This window comes from Pseudophryne corroboree, chromosome 9, assembly GCF_028390025.1.
Source record: "Pseudophryne corroboree isolate aPseCor3 chromosome 9, aPseCor3.hap2, whole genome shotgun sequence".
NCBI classification, from domain to species: Eukaryota; Metazoa; Chordata; class Amphibia; order Anura; family Myobatrachidae; genus Pseudophryne; species Pseudophryne corroboree.
The window spans coordinates 250,017,312-250,041,545 of NC_086452.1; the positions used below are offsets into that span (position 1 = coordinate 250,017,312).

At 44.2% G+C, this 24,234-nt stretch overlaps 1 protein-coding gene across 4 annotated transcripts in view; it reads right to left on the reverse strand.

The window, feature by feature from the left end:
* LOC134957945 (beta-1,3-galactosyltransferase 2-like) overlaps positions 1 to 24,234 on the reverse strand; it is a 492,768-nt gene that overhangs the window by 317,160 nt on the left and 151,374 nt on the right. For all 4 annotated transcript variants that reach the window (XR_010186808.1, XR_010186809.1, XM_063940198.1 and 1 more), the window contains one exon: positions 10,921 to 10,958. The gene's annotated coding sequence lies outside the window, so the exon portion shown is untranslated. The remainder of the gene's footprint in view (positions 1 to 10,920; positions 10,959 to 24,234) is intronic.

Below are 24,234 nucleotides of genomic sequence, written 5' to 3' on the forward strand. Positions count from 1 at the left end.
GAGTGTTTCTTAATACTCTTACTCCCCACTGTGTAATTAGTGACCCAAGGTAAAATGTCCCTCTTCTCCCTTTTATTCCTATCACATATTAGACGATCCTTGTGGTTGGTGGCCAGAACTTTCTGTTTAGCCTTCTCTAATACCTCTAATGGATACCCCCGTGCTTGGAATCTAATAATCATCTCCTCCATTTGACGCAGGGCAATATCACGGTCACTATTTACTCTCCACACTCGCAATAATTGAGAATAGGGCAAACCAGTTTTTAATGGAATAGGGTGGAAACTCCCAAAATGCAACATATTGTTCCGATCAGTGGACTTCCTAAATAAGGATGTCACCAATTTCCCCTCCTCTAGTTTAATATTCACATCAAGGAAATTCACCTCATCCTGACTGATCGAATATGTGAATTTTATGGGGCCTTCACTTTGATTATAACTGTCTATCACGTCAATAAAGCCTTGCTTGGTTCCTTTCCATAGAATTAACAAGTCATCAATAAATCTTGTATAAAAGAAAATATTTGATCTAATTTCAGCATTGGAAAAAAATATATCATGTTCCACTGAGAACATGAACATATTCGCATAGGCGGGTGCGACCGGAGAACCCATCGCACACCCGCCTATTTGCAAATAAAAATCACCCGCATACATGAAGTAATTTTTACATAATACCATCTGCAATAATTCCATCACCCAGTTCACATCAGGGCCTTTGTACAATTGGTGATTCTCAACACACTTTTTAGCAGCCCTTAAACCTTCCATCAATGGTATTGACGTGTATAAACTACACACGTCCACACTGCATAGCCATAAATCATTGGGAATATCATTCAACATAAATAATTTACGTAATAATGTGGGGGTGTCCAACAAAAACAACTCATGCGCTTGGACACAAGGTTGAAACAAAGAGTCCAAATATGTTGAAGATAACTGAAACAAAGATTTTCTCGCAGCAATGATTGGCCGACCAGGAGGTCTGGTGTTATTCTTGTGAATTTTCGGCAATGTATAAAAAATCGGCACCTCAGGATACTTAGGGATCAGGGAATCCTTCAGTTTATCAGAAATGAGAGAACTATCCACACCTGTCTGCAATAACATAAGCAAATCTTTCTTAAAGACCTCAGTTGGATCACTTCTCAATTTCCTGTAAACTGAAGGATCAGCCAGTTGTCTATCCACCTCCGTACAGTAATCATACAAATTCTGTATTACCAGTGCCCCTCCCTTATCTGCTTGTCTGAAAACAAGATCTTTCTTTTCAGACAAATTTTTAAGTGATAACCATTCTTCTTTAGATAAATTACTAAACGTTTGTTTAAAGGTAGGTGCCTCCTTCATCACTTCATGGTCTATCACCCGCAACACGGTTTTGATCGTGGGGTTTGATGATACAGGATCAAATTTTGATGGTGGTAAAAGTTTCTTAAGTTGGACCGGTAATACTTCAGAAGTAGAATCCGTCAATTCTTGCGGATGTTTGCTAAAAAATTCTTTTAATTTCAGCTTACGCTGGAATTGATTCAATTCCACCTGCCATGTTAGATCATTGAATGAGTTCGTAGGTACGAACGAAAGTCCTCTAGATAATACCTTGGTCTCAGTATCTGACAGCTGGTAATCAGATAAATTGTAGATTACGTTTTGGGTTGCTTCGGAGGTTTTCTTCCACCTTGCGTTGAGCCTCTTCCCCTGGTGCCCCCTACGGGTGATCTTCCTCTTACTCCTGCCGGCATTGCTCGAGTTGCTGGTCCTAAAGGGACACTATTTGGTAATCTCCCCCGACCTTCATTCTCGCTGTTGGATGAGTGACCCTCATATGATGAATCAGTCATATCTCCATGTTGTTTAAACTTCCTGAAGAACGGGCGTCTTTGATCTCTAAGTTTCGGATTTGTCCATTGATAAACGGTTTGCTGCTCATAATCCTTTTCAACTTTCATAAATTTTTCTTTCTTGAATTTCACTAAATCTTTCTTAAAGGATTGCACCTGAGCCTCTAGTTTTTCATACCATTTTGTCTCTTTATCCGCATTTAATGTATCCTTATGAGATGTTTCAAAAATAGAGATTTTCTCCTTAATATCTGACAGTTCTTTATTAGATTGCTCAATGATCAGGATCATCAGGTCCATCGAGCATTTATTGCAAATTGCAACCCAGCGTCGGCAGAACGTAGGGTCATTACGACCTATGGTAGGGCTGTTTTTAACCCTTAAACCCCGGGGGATTTTTTTCGCTCTATAATAGTCACTTAGTGAAACACTGTGACCCTTATAGGTAACCTCTCTTTTCTTCAAACGCAACAAGTCTCTGTAAAGCATTTCTGCTGAATTCACTTCCAGCTCATCCCATAATCTATCTTTATCCAATATCACCTCCGCCTCTGATTCCGAGAATGTCAATTGGTCTCCCACAGGGTATGAGAAATGCTTGAAGCCGCTTGTCTCATCCTCAGTTACACCCTCCGCCATTACTCCGCGTCAGGCTTGGTGCGTGTACAGTACTCGTAGCAAAATTACCCGATCCCGGGATTGTCTTTATTACTCAGGTCCTGCAAGACCTAGTACCGAAGATGCACCTGAACGTTTAACAACTTTCTTGGATCGTGTGGGTGCCTTGCCACAATAACACCTTACTGCATAGGTGTCATATCACATAGAGCTTTTCCAGGCCGGCACTCCAATACAAACTTTACTTACCCCGGTGCTCGTTTAAAGACCCTTAGCGAGATCCTCACATATAAACCACAATAACGGCACACAGGGGTTTAAGAAATAATCCGATTCCACAGCAGTTTAAGCCAACGTTTCAAAGTTTTATCTTTTTCGTCAGGGCTACAAAAGTATACTAAAACAATCTTACCTTTTATTGAAAAAACACCCAGTGCACCTTCCCGCCGCCATTCTGCGGCGCTGTAATACTGACGTCATTCCGCCGGAGACACCAGACCTCCAGGCTCCTTTGGATGACGTATGTGAACATACCCGTCACCTAGCAACAGTATAAACATTAAAACAATGTAAAATCCAAGTACCTACACAACCAACGCACTGATACTATTATACTGGCTTCCAAAATACATAACCTCAATTAAAACAATTTAAATTGAGCATTTCATTCAACCCTTTCGGTGCCAGCGTGTTTAAACGCATGATCCAACGAGACTCACACTGCAAAAGTTTTTTGCCCCGATCACCTCCCCTGATAGATCTGGGGACGTGATCAATCATTCTATATCTTAGTGATGACAAATTATGATGTGCTTCCAGGAAATGTCTCGCCACAGGTTGATCGCTCGAACCTGTGCTGATGGCTTTTCTAATAGATGACCTGTGTGCAGCCATTCTTTCTTTAAAGGAACATTCCGTTTTCCCGATGTACGAATACCCACACTGACAGATGATTTGATATACAACAAAAGACGAATTACACGTCAAGTGAAATCTAATCGTATATATATATATACACACACACACACACACACACACACACACACACATATGCAGCTGGTGCCTTCACGTGAAAGACATGAAAATTAGGTAGATCCAGTATTAGTGGTGCTGCACTCATGGTTAAAATAAGTTGCACAATGCTGCGGAAAATTGTCAGTATTACATTGGATTAAAATTAAATAAATATACGCTTATCGCACACTAGGTAGGGAGGGTTTCTGCAAGTCTGGAGCACACACACAATGCTCCTGCAGCTTGCTTCTTGTGCTTGGACAGGTCACCTCCTTCTGCTGTATGCTGGCCATGGCACCGGGGACAGAAGATTTTCAGTGCGGGCGCAGCATACTATCTTGTTGTGAAAATCTTGCTGTGTGTAGCGCAACGACGCTGCCATAGCATTTCATGACACCGTGATGGCGGCGTCATTACGCTAAACACAGCAAGTGACGGGAGATGCTGGGGGAGGGGGTCAGCGAGCGGGGGGTGTCGGTGGTGATGGCTGGTGAGGTATGCATTATAGATCAAAGTTAGCCGCAGCTGACTCGTTTTGTGCCCCTCTGTACCTCTAGTCCGGGGGGGATGTACCCTTTGTACCCCCCTATCGCCGGGCCTGGAAAGAACACGGGGGGGGGGGGGGTGGCAATGACTGGTACAGAACACAGGAGGGGTGACAAGGATTGGGACAGAACACAGGGGAGGGGGGGGACAATGGCTGACACAGAATACAGAGGGGGGTGACATCATGACTAGGACAGAACACAGAGGGTGGGGGGGGGGGTGACAAAGTAAAAAGTCACTGTGTCCCTGACGGCAAGCGATCCGCACCACCCTTATTACCTATGAGACCTGGTGACTGCTGGCTACCGAGAGACTTCCAGGTATCTGTAATAATGCAAGATCCCGGAGTCTCTGTATATATGTTAACCCGCCGTTGCCCCCACGTTCCCTCCCCCTGCTCAGTGACAAGAACTCACAGCCGCGGCCTTCGACTACCTGCTGGTGATGCCGCTGACCGCTGTCTCAGCCCACGCACTGTGTGGTGACACCTGCCGTTGTAAGGAGTCCGGGGTCTTTCTGGCGGCCACGCGGGAGAAGTGGACGGGAGGGTGAGCGGCCGCACAGCAGCAATATGAGGCACTGCAGAGCGAGATGGGCCGGGGCAGAGCTTGCTGCATTTCACTAGACGGAGTTGCTGTAATTTGGTCTTCTCTCTATCCGCACAGCTGCTGGTGCCGCTGCCTGACATACAGTGACAGGCGCAGCTGCTGGCAGCAGCAGGGGCGACAGGGATGCAGAGCATGTAGAGCGCCTCTCTAGCCAGGCACCTACATGCTTTGAATCCCTTTGCGGAGCGGGATGTTCCGGGCCTGCCCGGGTCACACTAAGTTAATAGTGTCATTTTGAAATAGCTTTTGTAGTGCATGCAGAATTTTATTGTATAGGCCAATTTAGTGGGGATTAGAGGTATATATACATACTAGTGATGTGCACCGGAAATTTTTCGCGTTTTGTGTTTTGGTTTTGGGTTCGGTTCCGCGGCCGTGTTTTGGATTCGGACGTGTATTGGCAAAACCTCACCAAAAAATTTTTGTCGAATTCGGGTGTGTTTTGGATTCGGGTGTTTTTTTCAAAAAAACCCTAAAAAACAGCTTAAATCATAGAATTTGGGGGTCATTTTGATCCCATAGTATTATTAACCTCAATAACCATAATTTCCACTCATTTCCAGTCTATTCTGAACACCTCACACCTCACAATATTATTTTTAGTCCTAAAATTTGCACTGCGGTCGCTGGATGGCTAAGCGACACAAGTGGCCGACACAAACACCTGGCCCATCTAGGAGTGGCACTGCAGTGTCAGGCAGGATGGCCCTTCCAAAAAATTGTCCCCAAACAGCACATGATGCGAAGAAAAAAAGAGGTGCACCAAGGTGGCTGTGACTAAGCTAAGCGACACAAGTGGCCGACACAAACACCTGGCCCATCTAGGAGTGGCACTGCAGTGTCAATCAAAACAGGATGGCACTTCCAAAAAATTGTCCCCAAACAGCACATGATGCAAAGAAAAAAAGAGGCGCACCAAGGTGGCTGTGTGACTAAGCTAAGCGACACAAGTGGCCGACGCAAACACCTGGCCCATCTAGGAGTGGCACTGCAGTGTCAATCAAGACAGGATGGCACTTCCAAAAAATTGTCCCCAAACAGCACATGATGCAAAGAAAAAAAGAGGCGCACCAAGGTGGCTGTGTGACTAAGCTAAGCGACACAAGTGGCCGACACAAACACCTGGACCATCTAGGAGTGGCACTGCAGTGTCAGGCAGGATGGCCCTTCCAAAAAAATGTCCCCAAACAGCACATGATGCAAAGAAAAATGAAAGAAAAAAGAGGTGCAAGATGGAATTGTCCTTGGGCCCTCCCACCCACCCTTATGTTGTATAAACAGGACATGCACACTTTAACGAACCCATCATTTCAGCCACAGGGTCTGCCACACGACTGTGACTGAAATGACTGGTTGGTTTGTGCCCGCACCAAAAAAGAAGCAATCAATCTCTCCTTGCACAAACTGGCTCTACAGAGCCAAGATGTCCACCTCATCATCATCCTCCGATTCCTCACCCCTTTCACTGTGTACATCCCCCTCCTCACAGATTATTAATTCGTCCCCACTGGAATCCACCATCTCAGGTCCCCGTGTACTTTCTGGAGGCAATTGCTGCTGGTGAATGTCTTCACGGAGGAATTGATTATAATTCATTTTGATGAACATCATCTTCTCCACATTTTCTGGAAGTAACCTCGTACGCCGATTGCTGACAAGGTGAGCGGCTGCACTGAACACTCTTTCGGAGTACACACTGGAGGGAGGGCAACTTAGGTAGAATAAAGCCAGTTTGTGCAAGGGCCTCCAAATTGCATCTTTTTCCTGCCAGTGTACGTACGGACTGTCTGACGTGCCTACTTGGATGTGGTCACTCATATAATCCTCCACCATTCTTTCCATGGTGAGAGAATCATATGCAGTGACAGTAGACGACATGTCAGTAATCATTGGCAGGTCCTTCAGTCCGGACCAGATGTCAGCACTCGCTCCAGACTGCCCTGCATCACCGCCAGCGGGTGGGCTAGGAATTCTTAGCCTTTTCCTCGCACCCCCAGTTGTGGGAGAATGTGAAGGAGGAGATGTTGACGGGTCACGTTCCGCTTGACTTGACAATTTTCTCACCAGCAGGTCTTTGAACCTCTGCAGACTTGTGTCTGCCGGAAAGAGAGATACAACGTAGGTTTTAAATCTAGGATCGATCACGGTGGCCAAAATGTAGTGCTCTGATTTCAACAGATTGACCACCCGTGAATCCTGGTTAAGCGAATTAAGGGCTCCATCCACAAGTCCCACATGCCTAGCGGAATCGCTCTGTTTTAGCTCCTCCTTCAATGTCTCCAGCTTCTTCTGCAAAAGCCTGATGAGGGGAATGACCTGACTCATGCTGGCAGTGTCTGAACTGACTTCACGTGTGGCAAGTTCAAAGGGTTGCAGAACCTTGCACAACGTTGAAATCATTCTCCACTGCGCTTGAGTCAGGTGCATTCCCCCTCCTTTGCCTATATCGTGGGCAGATGTATAGGCTTGAATGGCCTTTTGCTGCTCCTCCATCCTCTGAAGCATATAGAGGGTTGAATTCCACCTCGTTACCACCTCTTGCTTCAGATGATGGCAAGGCAGGTTCAGGAATGTTTGGTGGTGCTCCAGTCTTCTGTACGCGGTGCCTGAATGCCGAAAGTGGCCCGCAATTCTTCAGGCCACCGACAGCATCTCTTGCACGCCCCTGTCGTTTTTTAAATAATTCTGCACCACCAAATTCAATGTATGTGCAAAACATGGGACGTGCTGGAATTTGCCCAGATGTAATGCACGCACAATATTGCTGGCGTTGTCCGATGTCACAAATCCCCAGGAGAGTCCAATTGGGGTAAGCCATTCTGCGATGATCTTCCTCAGTTGCCGTAAGAGGTTGTCAGCTGTGTGCCTATTCTGGAAAGCGGTGATACAAAGCGTAGCCTGCCTAGGAACGAGTTGGCGTTTGCGAGCTGCTGCTACTGGTGCCGCCGCTGCTGTTCTTGCTGCGGGAGGCAATACATCTACCCAGTGGGCTGTCACAGTCATATAGTCCTGAGTCTGCCCTGCTCCACTTGTCCACATGTCCGTGGTTAAGTGGACATTGGGTACAACTGCATTTTTTAGGACACTGGTGAGTGTTTTTCTGAGGTCTGTGTTCATTTTCGGTATCGCCTGCCTAGAGAAATGGAACCTAGATGGTATTTGGTACCGGGGACACAGTACCTCAATCAAGTCTATAGTTGCCTCTGAATTAACGATGGATACCGGAACCACGTTTCTCACCGCCCAGGCTGCCAAGGCCTGAGTTATCTGCTTTGCAGCAGGATGACTGCTGTGATATTTCATCTTCCTCGCAAAGGACTGTTGGACAGTCAATTGCTTACTGGAAGTAGTACAAGTGGTCTTCCGACTTCCCCTCCTGGATGATGATCGACTCCCAGCAGCAACAACAGCAGCGCCAGCAGCAGTAGGCGTTACACTCAAGGATGCATCGGAGGAATCCCAGGCAGGAGAGGACTAGTCAGACTTGACAGTGACATGGCCTGCAGGACTATTGGCTTTCCTGGGTAAGGAGGAAATTGACACTGAGGGAGTTGGTGGTGTGGTTTGCAGGAGCTTGGTTACAAGAGGAAGGGATTTAGTGGTCAGTGGACTGCTTCCGCTGTCACCCAAAGTTTTTGAACTTGTCACTGACTTATGATGAATGTGCTGCAGGTGACGTATAAGGGAGGATGTTCCGAGGTGGTTAACGTCCTTACCCCTACTTATTACTGCTTGACAAAGGCAACACACGGCTTGACAGCTGTTGTCCGCATTTGTGTTGAAATAATTCCACACCGACGAGCTGATTTTTTTTGTATTTTGACCAGGCATGTCAATGGCCATATTACTCCCACGGACAACAGGTGTCTCCCCGGGTGCCTGACTTAAACAAACCACCTCACCATCAGAATCCTCCTTGTCAATTTCCTCCCCAGCGCCAGCAACACCCATATCTTCATCCTGGTGTACTTCAACAGTGACATCTTCAATTTGACTATCAGGAACTGGACTGCGGGTGCTCCTTACAGCACTTGCAGGGGGCGTGCAAATGGTGGAAGGCGCAAGCTCTTCCCGTCCAGTGTTGGGAAGGTCAGGCATCGCAACCGACACAATTGGACTCTCCTTGGGGATTTGTGATTTTGAAGAACGCACAGTTCTTTGCTGTGCTTTTGCCAGCTTTAGTCTTTTCTTTTTTCTAGCGAGAGGATGAGTGCTTCCATCCTCATGTGAAGCCGAACCACTAGCCATGAACATAGGCCAGGGCCTCAGCCGTTCCTTGCCACTCTGTGTCGTAAATGGCATATTGGCAAGTTTACGCTTTTCCTCAGACGCTTTTAATTTTGATTTTTGGGTCATTTTACTGAACTTTTGTGTTTTGGATTTTACATGCTCTCTACTATGACATTGGGCATCGGCCTTGGCAGACGACGTTGATGGCATTTCATCGTCTCGGCCATGACTAGTGGCAGCAGCTTCAGCACGAGGTGGAAGTGGATCTTGATCTTTCCCTTTAACCTCCACATTTTTGTTCTCCATTTTTTAATGTGTGGAATTATATGCCAGTATCAATAGCAATGGCCTACTACTATATTTACTGTGCAAAACTGTCTAAAATGCACCACAGGTATAGAATGTAGATGGATAGTTTACCTAATGGATGACGAGTGACGACACAGAGGTAGGTACAGCAGTGGCCTACCGTACTGCTATAAGTATATATATAATAAACTGGTGGACACTGTCAGCAAACTGCAAAACTGTCTAAAATGCACCACAGGTATAGAATGTAGATGGATAGTATACTTAATGGATGACGAGTGACGACACAGAGGTAGGTACAGCAGTGGCCTACCGTACTGCTATAAGTATATATATAATAAACTGGTGGACACTGTCAGCAAACTGTAAAACTGTCTAAAATGCACCACAGGTATAGAATGTAGATGGATAGTATACTTAATGGATGACGAGTGACGACACAGAGGTAGGTACAGCAGTGGCCTACCGTACTGCTATAAGTATATATATAGTATACTGGTGGACACTGTCAGCAAACTGCAAAACTGTCTAAAATGTACCACAGGTACAGAATGTAGATGGATAGTATACTTAATGGATGACGAGTGACGACACAGAGGTAGGTAAAGCAGTGGCCTACCGTACTGCTATATATAGTATACTGGTGGACACTGTCAGCAAACTGCAAAACTAAAATGCACCACAGGTATAGAATGTAGATGGATAGTATACTTAATGGATGACGAGTGACGACACAGAGGTAGGTACAGCAGTGGCCTACCGTTCTGCTATATATAGTATACTGGTGGACACTGTCAGCAAACTGCAAAACTAAAATGCACCACAGTTATAGAATGTAGATGGATAGTATACTTAATGGATGACGAGTGACGACACAGAGGTAGGTACACAGCAGTGGCCTACCGTACTGCTATATATAGTATACTGGTGGACACTGTCAGCAAACTGCAAAACTAAAATGCACCACAGGTATAGAATGTAGATGGATAGTATACTTAATGGATGATGACACAGAGGTAGGTACAGCAGTGCACTCTGCACTGTACTCCTCCTATATAATATTAATTATACTGGTGGTCCCCAGTCCCCACAATAAAGCAGCACACTGAGCACAGATATGGAGTGTTTTTTCAGGCAGACAACGTATACTGGTGGTCACTGTCAGAAAAACTCTGCATTGTACTCCTGCTATAGCTGCTCCCCAGTCCCCACAATTAAGCAGTGTGAGCACTCAGCACAGATATATTATGCAGCACACTGAGCACAGATATGGTATGGAGCGTTTTTTTCAGGCAGAGAATGGATAAAAACTGGTGGTCACTTATCAGCAAAACTCTGCACTGTACTCCTAACAGCTGCTCCCCAATCCTCCCCACAATTAAGCAATAAACAACCAATGAATCAAGTTCTGTCTTCTACAATAAACGGAGAGGACGCCAGCCACGTCCTCTCCCTATCATCTCCAATGCACGAGTGAAAATGGCGGCGACGCGCGGCTGCTTATATAGAATCCGAATCTCGCGAGAATCCGACAGCGGGATGAAGACGTTCGGGCGCGCTCGGGTTAGCCGAGCAAGGCGGGAAGGTTCTAACCTGCCTCGGACCCATGTAAACAAGGTGAAGTTCGGGGGGGTTCGGTTTCAGAGAAACCGAACCCGCTCATCACTAATACATACATGCATGAACAATAGATGTTTGAATGTTTAATGCAAACACTATACTGGTATATTAAATTATAATACTTACGCTCGTCGCTGTCTGATTGGAGGTTCAGTGGCAGAGACCTGAAAAGAGAAAGAAGAACAGGTATACGGTCACGAGTATATAGTACAGTGATATGGATAACACCTATTTGGGAAGGCTTACCCAAGAAAGCCTTAATATGTTATCTTAGTACATTAGCTTGGGTGGAGGCACATTCACATATCGTAACTACTCTAGAAGTGATAAAAGTGGGTTACACTCACATAGGTGGCCATACTCCATAGAGAAACTGCAACATGTGCAAGTTTCGATGGTGCATTCATTTGCACTAATGTACACAAAGGAAGGATTTTGTAGGTCATATACCAACTGACATTTCTGGTTGGAACTCATGCCCAATATATCTGTTTTCATGTTTATCAGTGTATTCATGTTTCCATGCTATAAAATTGTTACAATAAAAGCTTTATGGTATGTCAATAAATGCTTCCTACTAACGTTCCTAGCAATCTGGACAGACTGTACTATTATACTTACTTTGTCTATATTTGTAATAGGGTTAGAGAACAGGTTTCATCTCCTGGGGTGGATATCAGTGCACAGCAGCTGAGAGATCACACAAGTCTAAGGCTGGGTACACACTTGCCGATGTCAGTGACATCGTGTAAAATCCCCCCGCAAACAATATCGTTCATACACACTGAACTATGGGGGTAATTCAGACCTGATCGCTCGCTAGCTGTTTTTTGCAGTCCTGCGGTCGCACAGTCGCCGCCCACCAGAGAGTGTATTTTAGCTGTGCAAGTGTGCGATCGCATGTGTAGACGAGTGGTACAAAATAACTCTGTGCAGTTTATGAGTTGCCTAGGACTTACTCAGCCACTGCGATCACTTCAACCTGTCCGGGGCCAGAATTTACGTCAGACACCTGCCATGCAAACGCTTGGACACGCCTGCGCACCCTGAAAACTGTGAGTTGCCACCCACAAACACCCACTTCCTGTCAATCTCCTTGCGATCGGTTGTGCGAATAGATTCTTCGTAAAACCCATCGCACAGCACCGATCCGCTTTGTACCCGTGCGACGCGCATGTGCATTGCAGTGCATACGCATGCGCAGTTCTGACCTGATCGCAGTGCTGCAAAAAACGCTAGTGAGCGATCAGGTCTGAATTACCCCTATATCGTTTGCATCTCGTCAGTAACGGCATGCATCCACATCCAGGTGCATGCCGCCCCATACAAAATATTTAGATTTCAAGTTGAAAACTGAAGATATTGTACCTCGTTAATGACCCGTGGGAGCATGTATTTCAGATTATTTCTATTAAATATTTTAAATGCCAGCGATAATATATGCTGTGGACGCAAGGCGCATCTTATTACCATATATGATAAAAGTATGCTGTACGTCGCAAATACTACATCCCTTAAGAGAAACCAACCAGTCGCACACATTGTAGGCTGAGGTCCAACGCTCAGAGATATATATATTTGATAATAAAAGGGTATGCATACAATATAACATATGTACAGTATATCATTCAGTTATAACATATATATATATATATATATATATATATACAGGTTGAGTGTCCCATATCCAAATATTCCGAAATACAGATTTTTTGGAGTGAGAGTGAGATAGTGAAACATTTGTTTTTTGATGGCTCAATGTACACAAACTTTGTTTAATACACAAAGTTATTTAAAAATATTGTATTATAAGACCTTCAGGCTGTGTGTATAAGGTGTATATTAAACATAAATGAATTGTGCGAATGTAGATACAGTTTGTTCAATGCACAAAGTTACAAAATATATTGGCTAAAATAACCTCCCGCTGTGTGTATAAGGTGTATATGTAACAAAAATGCATTCTGTGCTTAGATTTAGGTCCCATCAACATGATATCTCATTATGGTATGCAATTATTCCAAAATACGGAAAAATCCGATATCCAAAATACCGCTGGTCCCAAGCATTTTGGATAAGGGATACTCAACTTGTATGTATATATATATATATATATATATATATATATATAGTTACAGAGTTACAATTACATAAGAAGCAGATAGTCACATAAGGATCAGTTACAGCAAGCATACTTCACCCTGTCCCTCAATGCACAGTCCTCTCCATCTTTGAATCTGCACCAATAGCGACGAACCGAGCTTCCTGGGTGAGGGGAAATACCTATATTCTGTGTATTGGGGGAGGTACATGTCTGGGACTGAGTCTTCTGTTATTGGTCCAGGAGGTGGAGGTCTCTCATTCATGATGTGTCAGTTCATATGCAAGCAACATCTAGTTTGATGATGCAATTATAGGGGTTTAGCACTGGTTTCTTTCTGCACACATGCTGTCTTTCAGGAAATCCTTTGTTCACTTTAGAATGTGGCTTCATATTCATACATTTAATCATAACTAATCGTTACAATGTGCTACAATCTACCCATAGCTATCAAATTAACACACACATTCTCCTGATCATTTTGACACTAAGCATGATATGTTTATCTTGTTCAGTTCCAATAATACATATATATCTGATGTTAAACTCTATTATATAATTTAATACAAAATGATGCTAAACATGTTTTGTCTATGTGTTGTATATGTCTTTGTAGCTTCTCTGTGCGAATGCGTATGCTACCATATATGCGCAAAACGCACGAATAGAGACCCATCTGTTTGGAGTTTGTATGTGGTGTGTATGTAACATTTTTGACTTTGACACATCCATCGTTAACGATATAGGGTATACACACATGCCAATGTATATGATATTTCATCCGATCCGCTGATTCAGACGATATATCGGGTGCATATCGGCAAGTGTGTAACCAGCCTAAGGTTCAAAGCAACTGCACTCAACCAGTTTTATTAAGCGGCAAAAAAATAAAAAAATAAAGATAAATACAGTACCTTGCCAAATGACACTAACTAAACACAAGTTACTTCTGACTAACACTACAAAAACACAAGATGTTTCACCAAGCATAGCTCACTATGCAGGTAGCAGGTTTCTCTCATATAGAGACTGCAGTCTCATTTCCCCATTGCAGTGTGTGAGACCTAATGATCAGGCTTGCAGCCTTTTAAAACCCTCATGCAGGTAAAATCACTAATTAGCCGCTCTGAGGTTCTAGGCCAGGCATGTCCAAACTGCGGCCCTCCAGCTGTGGTGAAACTACACATCCCAGCATGCCCTGACACAGTTTTGCTGTCAGAGAATGCTAATGCTGTGTCAGGGCATGCTGGGATGTGTAGTTTCTCAACTGCTGGAGGGCCGCAGTTTGGACATGCCTGCTCTAGGCCCTAAGACCCAAACTGGGTCTTAATGGATGGAGCCCACCCTCACTCTTCATCCTAACCCAGTACCCATTAAGTGGCTTTTACTAAAAGCCAGAATACTCTAAGCAGAACTAACACAACATATTCCAGGGGTTCAGCAGCAACACAACCTTCTTGGCTGGGAGACCAAGATATACCGTATATACTCGAGCATAAGCCGACTTTTTCAGCACTTTTTTTTGTGCTGAAAAAGCCCCCTCGGCTTATATTCGAGTCAGTGGGAAGGAGGGACATGGAGGGCACAGCGTGCGCCTCTCCTGTGTCCCTCCTGCATCTCCGGCGGCAGTGGCGGGTCTATTAAATGAAGTACCCGTTCATGAGCTCTGATTGGCTCACGAACTGGCACTTCATTTAACAGACCCGCCGCGGCCGCCGGAGACGCAGGAGGGACACATGAGAGGCGCGCGCTGTGCCCTCCGTGTCCCTCCTTCACAAGACAGCGCGGTAGCGGCGGAGGGTAAGTTATACCTGGTACTGGGGGAGCATATTTGGCACTTGGGGGGAGCATATGTGGCACTGAGGGGGCATAACTGGGAGTATGAGGGCATATCTGGCACTGAGGGGGCATATCTGGCACGATGAGGGCATATCTGGCACTGTAGGGGCATATCTGGCACTATGAGGGCATATCTGGCACTGTGGGGGCATATCTGGCACTATGAGGGCATATCTGGCACTGTGGGGGCATATCTGGCACTATGAGGGCATATCTGGCTCTGTGCGGGGAATATCTGGCACTATGAGGGCATATATGGCACTGCAGGGGCATATCTGGCACTATGAGGGCATATCTGGCACTGTGGGGGAATATCTGGCAGTATGAGGGCATATCTGGCACTGTGGGGGCATATTTGGCACTATTAGGGCATATCTGGCACTGTGGGGGAATATCTGGCAGTATGAGGGCATATCTGGCACTGTGGGTGCATATCTGGCAGTGTGAGGGCATATCTGGCACTGTGGGGGCATATCTGGCAGTATGAGGGCTGTGTACGCCTAGAGATGCATTTCCCACCCTAGGCTTATACTCGAGTCAATAAGTTTTCCCAGGTTTTTGTGGTAAAATTAGGTGCCTCGGCTTATATTCGGGTCGACTTATACTCGAGTATATACGGGTAATTTCATTTTGGCACCCTTAAATCGCTTAATGTTGCTCCCTCAGGGGCAGCTGGACTTACCCTGCACATCAAAAAAAGAACAAACGGCTGCGCTGAATATCAGGAACGAAACATAATGTACAGAGAGCCGACGTAAAAAATAACAATGTTATGGACCTTTAGGACCCGCCCCTATCCACACTCAGCTCAGGTGAAATCTTCCAGGTGCTCCTTGGTCCCCGCTGCACCCTCCGTCTACAGCATCCGACATCAGCGGCTTCAGCGCACACGCCGCCACGACCGGGTTGTGAGAGAGACGGTCCATTCCTTTCCGCTGCACAGCGTATATGGGCATTGCAGGACATTGAAGCCGAGGACGCTCGGCTCTTACCAGCCCATTTTGGAAAGGTATTGAATATCAATTTCAACTGAGGGACTTTTAATTCATTAGGATCCTACCAACACACCTGGTATTTATCAACTATCTAACAAGTGAATCACTGAACTTTTCACCCCAATAAGCTGAGTTATTACAATATACCACTAGTTCACGTCTAGTGATTGTTCTTATATATATTTATATATATTATTCACCGGTTATTTGATAAATAATCTTTTTATATGTTTTATTAATAAACATTGTTATTTTTTACGTTGGCTCTCTGTACATTATGTTTCGTTCCTGATATTCAGCGCAGCCGTTTGTTCTTTTTCTATGCTATCACCACAATACTACACATAGTATTCCGGCAAGCGCAGACTATCAGGAACATAAAATTGTGATTATTTAATTCTATGAAACACGTATTGGTTTTCACTTTTTATTTTGATGATTAGGCGCTCGTTTGTTGCAGTTTTTTGTTTTACCCTGCACATCACCTACCTGATGACAAAGATATCTATCTATCTATCTATCTATCTATCTATCTATCTACACACACACACACACACACACACACACACACACACACACACACACACACACACACACACACCATAGACTACAACTGCTAACGCCATTGCTATTGTGACGAGAAAGAGGGAACACACAGCAGAAATCTTTGATATCTGTTGCAGAACCCCTGTATTACTTTCAAGGGATACTTAAAGGGTATCCCTATTTTTCAGGTGATTTACCATAAAATGCATATAATAAATATGCCCCAAAACATAACTGTAACATGTGAGTGACTTTGGGCCTAATTCTGAGTAGCAGCAAATTTGTTAGCAGTTGGGCAAAACCATGCTGCACTGCAGGAGGGGCTGATATAACATGTGCAGAGAGAGTTACATTTGGGTGGGGTGTATTCAAACTGAAATCTAAATTGCAGTGCAAAAATAAAGCAGACAGTATTTACCCTGCACAGAAACAAAATAACCCACCCAAATCTAACTCTCTCTGCAAATGATAAATCTGCCCCCCCTGCAGTGCACATGGTTTTGCGCAATTGCTAACAAACTTGCTGCTGCGATCAACTCAGAATTACCCCCTTTATGTAGAAAACAAAGATAGAGGTTCCACTCATAGCTCACTCCCTTGCTGAGGCTGTGCATGGAAGGTAATGAGACTTTACAGGGTACATTTTCATGTGAACCCAGTTAGAAATAGGGGATGTCAGTAGAGTATTTACCACAAGGTAACCAATGCGGCTGCTTAGGGCCATGTGGTTCCCAGGGGATCCGCCGACAAAGCTGTATATAGGTCATTTCCTGCAGACCGCGAGCTCAGACGAAATTGTCACAGAGATGGGCCTGCTGAATACTGCGGACAGGCTGTCAGTGATTCGGCAGCTGTTGGATGCCAGCTTCAGTGCACGCCTGCATCTCCAGTCCTGCAGTACTGTGCATGTGACTCGTTATGACACATGTATGTATAAGGTCACATGCACAGAGAGGAGCCAGGATGTGCACAGAGAAAAACATGAGGTCTTCTAGTGTTTACAGTATTTTTTATATTATATTGTTTAACATCCACCTACTTCAAATTCCAATCAGGTGGGAGGGAGGGAAGGGGGGAGGGGGGGGGGTTATTTTAAGCGCAGTGTCTAACATCCTCCTGCAACAGTCTTGGCTGGGGAAGAGCCACACACTGACTGGTGATATAGGAGATGCCTGCTACAATCAGTGGCAGGTGGGGAGTTTAACTGAGGCAATACACTTGTCAAATCATAACGCAGGTATCCTATAGTGACCTTTGGGAGGACAGGAACGTCCTATGGAGCAGAATACAGTCACACTGACTAAGGGGTCTACTAATGGGTATTACAAGCAAAGGCAAAACTGGAGGGTGGTCCGGGGGTGCAGCGGACTACCTATTAGCCCTAAAAGTGTTGTAGATCCCCGGCTTACCCCCCCACCCCCTCCATTAGCCTGCCTCTGTGACTGTGGACCATTACAGCCGAGAAGCGCTGCTGCTGTCCTCCCCAGTCCCACCTGAACACCCCTCCAACCCATGCTGTCCTCCTGCACTATCCTCCCTCCCACGCTGTCCACCTGCGGGGCGCAGGCTGCGGCCATTACTACACCCAGAGAGACTCTCAACAACATTCTGCGGGTTGCACAGAGACAGCCATGCTGCACAGCAATGACGATAGATCTGACTGGATGGAACCAGAGGTCCTCGTAGGTTCTAGACTAGACAAAGTTTGCACCTATTCTGAAACACTGTATTAAGGGGTCTATTCAATTAGCTGGGATGTGCTGAACATTGCGTCCTGGACACATGTGCCAGCAACCTAGGACAAAAGCCCTCACACTGATCTATGAACCGTCGAGTTCTTGAGAGGTCTGGCCCCTGGACCAATGGAAGAAGATGAAACCCACTGTTGTATACACCCATTATTTTACTGTATAAAGGGACTCAGATTCCAGGCAGCTCTCTCTCTGATACATTCACACACACACACACACACACACACACACACACACACACACACACACACCATTATCAGAAGTCTGCTACCTGAGGACTGGCTGCCTGGGACCAGAGAAACTAAGATTATGTATATTGGCTGTAACTGATCCTTATGTAACTATCTGCTTCTTATGTAATTGTAACTCTGTAACTATATATATATATATATATATATTATAACTGAATGATATACTGTACATGTTATATTGTATGCATACCCTTTTAATATCAAATATATATATATATCTATGAGCGTTGGACCTCAGCCTACAATGTGTGCGACTGCTTGCTTTCTCTTAAGGGATGTAGTGTTTGCGACGTACAGCGCACTTTTATCGTATATGGTAATAAGATGCGCCTTGCGTCCGCAGCATATATTAACGCTGGCCTTTAAATATTTATTAGAAATAATTTGAACTTTACAGAATTGACTAAATATAGCAGGAAATTGTGATCAAACTTTGGGGAATACATAGAGAAATCAAAACCATGACAGAGAAATAAAAACAAAATAAGGTATAGCAGGAGCATAAAAATGTAACAATGTCTCGGCAGCAGGAAGACAGGGTTCATTCCCTGGAATTTCAAATACAGTAACAGAGCTAGCTCTTGCAAGCTTTGGTGTCATCTAAACAGCAGGACCAGATACTGTAAATCTTTCTGAGATGAAAAAAAAACTATTGCAGCTAGAAATGAAACACTAAAGATTGCCACATCCATAACTCCTTCTCCTTCTACCCTTATCAGTAGAATTCTTATGGGAGAAAATCTAATTTGAGTAAGGTTTCTTGGGAAGAGACTCAGTATGCCCCCAGCTAAAACAGAAGGAACAGCCACATGGTATCAGATGAAGAAAGGTTATGGTTTTATTCAAAGGTATGACACTGGAAGAGATGTATTTGTCCATTGGACAGCCATAAAGAATAATAACCCCCTGAAGCTATTGTACAGGTTGGAGACGGAGAAAGAGTAGAATTCGAAATAGTGGAAGGAGTAAATGGTCTACATTCCATAAATGTGACTGGTCCTGGTGGAGTACTTTTGGGAGGAAACTGATTCGCTCCCTGATGAAAACTGCATTGCACATGTTGTTATCAGAAGAAAAGGAGAGATGTAAGGGGATGAAACTATATGCTAAGCCATTGAATGAAACAGAGCATGCAGTTAAAGTATCAAATTCTCAAAGAACCATTCAGAATGCACACCATGCTCTATCATTCTACCAACATTGTTCCAGACAAAGCGATAGACAAACCAAGCCACATGGTCAGGATACTGTACATTTAGATCATAAACATGTTATAGCATTAAATGTTTTGATAGAGATGAAGCATCATCATTCAAGTGATTATTCAAGTGAAGCATGCCTTAAATATGCATTAAATATGCATTAAGGCAGTCTTTTTAAAGCTCCCATCCCCAGTCAAATTGTAGAGGAATAGTATAACACAAATTTAAAAGATCAGTATGGATTAGCCCAACATGAGCAACATGGGGAGGAGGCAAATGAAGATTACAAAATAAAAGCTGAAAAGAACACCACCAAGGAAAGGCAAGAAGGTTCTGTAGTCCAACCCCTCCATAGTTGGCCAACTGTTCAAATTATACAGTTGAACTGGCTTGCTAGTAGGTTTAAATAAGTGTGAGTGAAATAGGAAATGAGAGATACAATAAAAATGCAAATGGTGCGTTGGTGATTTTGGTGTCGTTGATGATAAGGCTATGTCAGGTTACCAAGGGGAGAATGTAACCAGTATTGTCAGTTTGTCACATCCTGGATCCCTGTGAACTCAGCTGATGGTTGCGAGAGGGGGTTACTGGGTTGGAATGCAAAAATACTCAAGGAGGGTGAATGTAGGACTTTCTCGTGTACCGCTAGTACTGGATGTTGACGAGACCTGACCAGATGCGCAAAGTCTAACCCACTGGGAGGTTTTCACCAGTGACCCCCTCCTATGGGCATTTGGGGTCACGATGCTCTGGACAGGTATCCGGTAAAACTGAGGAATCCGATAACTAGAGGTAGTCCTTGAGATGTGAATTAGTCTCTGGTGGAACAGTCAGAAACCAGATGCTAGGCACTGATTGCCTGAAGGACCTGAGAACCAGGAAAAACAACAAATGAAAATATATAGAATGACTGATGATACTTGAAGCACCGGAGAACTAGAAGTTACTTGAAGAAGCAATCAATGGTGACCGATGGCACTCAGTACTTGAAGAAGCAATTAATGGTGACCGATGGCACTCGGTACTTGAGACACTGGAGAACTAGAAGATACTTGAAGAAGATATCAATGGTAACCGATGGCACTCAGTACTTGAGACACTAAAGAACTAGAAAAACACTTGAAGAAGCAATCAAAGGTAACTGATGGTACTCTGTACTTGAAGAAGCAATTCATAGTAACTGGAGAACGCATAGAGATATCCAATGATTAGCGGCACTGGAGAACACGTAGAGATATCTGATGGCAATTGGCACTGGAGAACATGTAGAGATATCCGATGATAATCGGCACTGGAGAACATGTAGAGATAACCAATGATAATCGGCACTGGAGAACATGTAGAGATATCCCATGATAATCAGAACTGGAGAACACATAGAGATATCCGATAGTAATCGGCACGGGGGAACATGTAGAAATATCCGATAGTAATCGGCACTGGAGAACAAGTAGAGAAATTTGCTGTTGTACTGGAAATTGCTGATAGCACACAGCACCAGGAAGCACTTGGAGAGTTTGATGTTGAATAACTCTGAGCGATGATCAATATGGAGTCAATGTTGAATACTATCGAAGTCGAAAATATTATACCTACACTCAGCAAGTGCAAACACCACACAGAGTGGCCTCTGTGCGTGCACGTGTTCTGCCGTGTGTGCGCATACCCGCACGCTGCGTACATTGGCTCACGAAGCCCTGCGTATTAGCACGTGGTATGAGTAAATACGGTAGCCTACGCATTTGCATAGAAAAGCCACAAAGACATATTCAATATTTTATCCACATAGTGCATAATTTACACATAGTCTACACACACCACACCAGCAAGTTACATTTACTTAGGAAATAGAACAACAGAGATATCCAGCTTTACAGGATGTGAGGGGATAGAACTAGGTTAGGACATAGTGTTTGGTATCCAGATGTAAAGTATTTCAAGGGCAACATTCCCATCGCAGATCACAGTTTGCAGATTATAGCATGCTCCTGCGCATAGATATGCGCAGGAATACAATTTTCATAACTTACTGTAATTACTTTGTGATATTCGGCGGGAACCCAGTGGAGGACATCTGCAAGTACACCTGGACCAAACATCGCCCACCTATTCAAACCAACCTATGACCCCTCATATACTGTAAATGACCTTCCCCTTGACCTATGGAAGAAGAGCTTACAGTTTACTTTGTATTGTGTTTTGGACCATTGTATAAAAGCAAGGCCTCCTGGCCGGTCTCAGTCTATTCTCTGAAGGTCATCTTGCTAAGATTGACTGAGGACCGGATCCGGGAGGCGCTGGCAAAGAAACGTATGTACTATTGGTTGTAGCTCTTCTTTTGTGCTATTGTTGTATTTCTGTGTATATCCCTTTTAGTAAATATTTGTTGCTGCGTTGGACCACAACATAACATATACAACTGGTATATTGGGGTATACCAATTATATACCCCTATTAGTGAGGTGTCACTTCTTTATCTGAATGTGCAATTTTACCCAACAGTATTACACAAGGATTTGTGTTTTTTGTTCTCTTTTATGTTATACATCATCTTAAGAGACAAGTGGAACATCACAAGAATCCCAAAAAAACCAGGGGAGTACATTCATCCTTTCTCTCATTCGTTATTTTATCTTAGGCGCACATATAAACCAGAGATAATCTGTATTCTCTTAAACGAGTTTAACAGTTGGGCGCTCATCCGGTTCACCACATACTCACGACTTGCAGGGCCAAACAGACTTTGGTCTACCAACAAAGGGTGGAGACGCGTCTTAAGTAATTTTGTATTGTGTTTAAAACTATCTAATGTTGTTAGACTACATCTGTTCTATATAGTTTTAGAGGTGCTGGTGCGAATCGAGGGAAAACAGGGAAAAGCCATTTACTTTCTTTTGTGTGTAATTTTTGGCGAGAAAACAAGCACAAAGCATACTGATAGTTTGCATACATTCTCACATATTGTTGCCATAGGTTGTAATAGTCATTATAGCTCTGCATAGAATCGGATACGTTTATTTGTTATATATTTGATATATTTTGTTAAGGGAGTAATTATAAAAACACAACACGCAGTTCCGGCCTAAAAGTTTAGATAAACACTCAAAGGAGGATAACCCATGTGCGTGACTTCCAGCGGGTGTAAGGAACAAAAGTGTATTGTGTAGTGGGCAGTAGAATTTTGCCCACATTGATCGTGATAAGTGTGGTATTTTAATTTGCGAACGCACGGTGTACACATGGTACGGTACGCGAGGTAAGCGTGCAGGAATGTGCACGTGGCGCAGGGATGTGCATAGTTGCATGTTTAAGCAAGGTTGCGTGAAAATTGCGAGCGCAAGTTTAACCACACAATAGGAATAAATTTAAAGGCGGGATAGAATACTTTTTTGTACAATAGCAAGTAACTATCCGATTTTAAAAACAGATTATTATAAAAATTTTGTTTAAAGTGTACTACCTCTGGGACAAGCTATCGATCAAAGGGAGTGATATTTTTCTGTACAGAAAACATTGTGTATTAGTGTGAACTGAAAGTAGGTGTGGATGTATTGAACCCCGGAGAAACCGGGATCCCGTGAGAGACGCTGAGTTGACAGAAGCTTGGCGGCGTGAAAGGGTCGCAACCTTACGTATTAACGAAGTAGGCACGTACTACAACGTGTAGAGGAGCGTAATACATTGTGTATTGAGGAAGTAGGCACGTACTACAATGTGTAGAAGTATTTTAGTGTTACGCTCTGGCTATGGAGCGCAGCTTGTGAAATCGACTCCTGTGATCACAGGGCATATAGATAACATGTATCTATAGGCTGTCAAAGTCGGAAAAATATCATGCTACACGTTGCCATATATTCACCTCATGCAATTGCCCGCTGCACGTGCACATTCTCTCCCGTGCGTGCGGATACTCGCAGCTGTGTGATGGCGCCTCCTCGGCCATGCGCTCGAGCGCGTGGTGTGTGCATTTACGGTAGAGTTTGTGTGCGTCTAGCGGGCGACTCAATCGTTAAATAATAAAACCAAATAGTATGTTTTATAGATAATGTTCCCCTTAATAATGACTGTAAGTTTGTTTAATGTAACTGGTCGCTGGACAGGGGAATTCCTCTTTGCATGATACGAAGGGTCAGACAGGGTTTGAGCAGTGGTGTTTGGTACCTAACTAAAGAACATTTTATTAGGAACAATCCGGTGCTGGTTAGGTAAAGATTAATCGCTCCTGCATATAGTTATGTCTATTAGTAGTTTCTGGACATTTACTATATTTGTGTTAGGGTCTCCTGCCCTGTGCTGCCACGTCGTCATGGCAACCGGGAGACAAGTGCTAGCGGAGTAACCTGAGCGCAGCTGATACTCTGGTTCGGGTCTTTTGCTGTGCAGTGGTTACAGGCTCTGTGCACGGCAGGGGATCCGGTGCTGGTTTTTGTGCTCACAGTCTGTGAGGTCTGAGTGGGGCGTGGACAGCACCTGCTATATAAGGCCTCTTCTCAGGTTAAGCAGATGCTGCTGAATCTTTGTTGGTTAGTCAGTTCCTGAAAGTTAGCCAGTACTGTGTAGCTTTGTATTTGTTGTTGCTTACTGCAAATAGGCCTGGGGATTTGGTACTACACTCTGCCAATCCAGACCTAGCAGTAAGACTGGAGTCAGTCGTTTAACTTGCTGGGATTCTTTTGCTACTCTGTGAACTTAGCAAGTTTGCGGCTGTATTCTATGACTTGCCTGCCTAAATCCTGTCTCACCGTGCAAGGAGTT